Below are 3,903 nucleotides of genomic sequence, written 5' to 3' on the forward strand. Positions count from 1 at the left end.
GGGTTTCATTTTCATGCCCTAGGATCTTATATCAACTTCTAGGGTTTTGTCATAAACCCTAGATATTATCATCAAACCCTAAAAAGATAGGGATTTACCAAAGTGAATAAGTAGCAAAATATGATAATACTACAAGGGTTGACTTAATATAGAGATCAAACTTCCTAACAATATACGAAGCTTCATGATTTTATAATAAAACCCTAGATATGAGAGAGTCATCAACATAAATAAATTTAAAGTGATCGTACCTTCTCTTATGATGAATACCTTCTTATAACTTTAAAACATACCTTGAGTTGTTCCTTTTATAAACCTTAAAAGGCTTCCTCTTCAAAGCTCCCTCTATAACAAGGGTGCTTTCAAGACTCAAGTTTTCCCTTTGAGACTCCCTGTGGATCTGGCCACAATCCTTTCTTAGAATATTCTTGTAAACCTTCTTTGAAATAAAACACAAGGAAAAGGATTATAATTAGGAAAAAAATATAAATATATATAGAGAGAATTAATAAAGAATACTTATCTTTTGAGAAAAGTAGAAGCTCCCTCTTGATTTTGCATCGATCCAGACATTTTGAGGGATTTCTTCAACTTATCAAAACAACTCAATAATTTTCTATCAAAGCACGTTATATCTATAAACGCCTAAAAACAATTACCTATACTATAAATAAAGGATATGCAAGGGATAACATCCCTTAAGACTTAATAGAATAAGTCTTTGACTTCAGAATCCTCAATTTTGGTCTTCTTTGGAGGATTATCATTAGTGTCAATTATAGCTTGGTATCTTTCTCTCTTATTATTCGTAGGATTATCATGACATTTATTCTTATAGTGTCCCATTTTTTGACAATGATAGCATTCTATTTTAGAAAGTTCAACCTTCCCATGATTTTTCTTTGACCCTTTAAATTTTGTATTTCCTCCTTTCTTCTTGAAATGGGCAGAACAAGCATTTGAGGTGTATTCTCTTCATCTTCTTGCTTACCTCCTATCAAGGCAAGAGGAGCTTCTTCTTGAGTACAGGAAAACCACATTTCCTCAAAGGATGGAGAATACTTCCAACTACTTATTCCTGCTGCAAAGGCATTCCAAGAATTTGGTAGTCATAATAAAGAAACAATCACAAGTTCCTTATCTAGGATTATTTCATCAACTACTTGTAGTTCATCTCTTATATGGGAAATCCTTGCAAAGTAAGAGGACATTGTATCATCTTTGGTCATTTTGATAGTTTGAAGTTCATTCTTTAGACTTTCCACTTGTCCAATATTCTTGATTGTAAATAACTTGGAGAGAGCATCGTACATTTTATTTGAAGTATCTAGCGTGAATATATAGGGAATCAAATTGTCTTTAACTCCATCCACAATTATGCTCATGGTTATAGTATCATTTTCCTTTTACTTCTCCTTTCCAACATCATTAGTTGGTTCTTTGACTTTTCCTTGTACTAAGTCCAATACTTTATTTCTTGCAAGGATGAGGTCCATCCTTGTCTTCCATGCTCTAAGTTAGAAACTCCTTGAAGCTTATTCTCGGATTTCATTGACGATGTTGTTAGCTCTGCTACACTTTTCATTATTTCGAAGTCATAAGCAAGCCTGGCCATGTTGCTTCTGTTCTAAGAGGGCTCTCATTTGTCATTCTTCGCCTGCCCTTCACTTCATTCACTCTCCCATACTCCCCCCGCTAGCCCTGTTTTCCTTCAGCATGAACCTATATTTCACCATGAACATGTATTTTCTTAATCCCCGGCGTTTAAAGCACGAAACTGCACCCATATAACCCTCCGCTGCAATCGTAGGTGTTGATCTGCCACAACCCGATCTAATGGTCTCCGTTGCTTTTCCCACTCGTTAACCCGTTATCTCTTTCCACCATCCGATCGTACCTACCGCGTGATCCAACATAGTTTCGCACCTCCCGCGCCCATGAGTTGCCCACTCGTTAGCTGGCGGGGAAAGTGGTTTTTTGCCCAGTCACATCTGCCACGTGTCGCCCTCCTATTGTGATCGCATGGGTTTGTACGAATACCACCGTAGCTCCATAAGCGGTGCGGGGAAACCACTTACCGCCATCTAGCTTGTCCCTACTCGTTAACCCCCGCGTACTTTCAACCCCCGATCACCGTTGGATCTGCCCGTATAAGATCCGATGGCCCCGTCCATCCCGATCCCATACCCTCCTGATACTCCTTATCAAACGATCCCCGCCGTCGGTCCACGCTATCCAACGGCTGAGTTTTGTCCCCGTTATACATGCCTTCGCCATACTGTATGTGCCACCCTTGAATGTTTCTACGCTACCGAAGGACGAAGGCGATTGTCCAGCAGTACTCTGCGCATTAACCATCAACAACCGCATTTAAAAGAAAGCACAACCAAGGAGAAAAAGGGACAAACTTCGAGCATATTTGAGCATTTATCAGTTATGGAATGTCTTCCATATTGCACTCCAACTGCTCAAGAAGGACAAACAGAGTACCAGAGAATATCAAATTCATTCATTGAAGCAGCAGATTGTAGCAGTGGCCCATTTTAGGTAGTTAATGTGGTTGGTGGTCCATTATGACCCCTCCACACATTAATAGCAGAGTATTTTTGTAATCAACCTCTATATATACTCAGAAGACATATGTAAATGGAGGTTGATGGTTGTTGTTTTGATGTAAGGTTCAGCTTCTAGAGACTGTAACTATTGTGATACCTGCAGCGTCTGGTCTTCATTTTCAGCTAATACAAGCTTCTTTTGCTGTTTAATTGCTCACTTTCCACTTCTATTCTATTCCAGGCTGTGCCTGTTATGTATTTTTCATGTGCTCTTGATGTTTAGCATTAGAGGGCTATCATCCCACCTCTATGTTAGAATCTAGTATGTATCATTGAATGTGCTATGCAGGTTTCTGTGTGCTTAGTGCTAGAGAGCTGTCATCCTGTTTGTGCATTAAGAAATAGATTTGCAGACCTCTTTATTGGTTGCAGCCGGCCATCACATGGTCTTGTGCATTTTGCTGGTGTGGTCAGTATTCTCCATGTTCACTTAATCCTCAAACTGTGAGTAATTGGTGGTCTAAAGCCTTGTAGTCTGGGGGTGTTCACCCATGTCTGGGTTAAGCACAGTAGAAGTGGTTATCTGGCTTGAATATGCATCATTCCTTCCATTCATCCACCCATTTCCAACATTTTTGTTGAGTTTGTAATGTTCCTGAGCATCTCTGAGATACAACCTAGGAGAGTTTCTTGGGGGTGATAACATTAATCGGCGTCATTGCTAGGGAGAGGAGATTGAAGCTCAGCTTCCCTGGGAGAACGACACAGTTCCAGATTTTTACGATAGACAAGGTCTGGGCACATTTCCGTTTGTAATCATCTATTTGGCGACTCCACTGGAGGAAGACCAACTTTTGGCGACTCCACATTGAAGTTCTGCTCAGTTTGTGAGGCATACTCGAAGAAATCCCTCAGAAATCACCAGCTGAACCAATGCATGACCCTGAGAAGATTGTCAAGTCGAAGAAAACATCACAGAGAGAGCATCAAGATCAGGTAAGCCCAAGAAATCTCATTTGTCTCTGCATGAGAAGTTTTTATTTGAAGATACACAATTTGAAGACTTAGAGCCTAGTGTTGCTAGTGAACAAACACCTGCAGAGATTCATAAAGCTCCTTGTCCATCGAGTTCCCCTTTGAATCTCAGTCCAACGAAAGTTTCCCATACAGTATCCATAACATCCCTTTGTCTCGGTCATCCATTTCATTGTTTTCATACTGCTCAATCTGCTAATGTCCTTCCACATTTCCTAGTCATGGCAGGCCAGCAAGCACCTACGAAGATAGAAAGAATTGTAGCAGCCAGGTATGGACCTCTGGTCTTGCCCGTTCCTTGAACGCTATGCCT

The sequence above is a fragment of the Pinus tabuliformis genome, chromosome Q (assembly GCF_031772625.1).
Source record: "Pinus tabuliformis cultivar Carrire ecotype Pingquan chromosome Q, CPIR1, whole genome shotgun sequence".
NCBI classification, from domain to species: Eukaryota; Viridiplantae; Streptophyta; class Pinopsida; order Pinales; family Pinaceae; genus Pinus; species Pinus tabuliformis.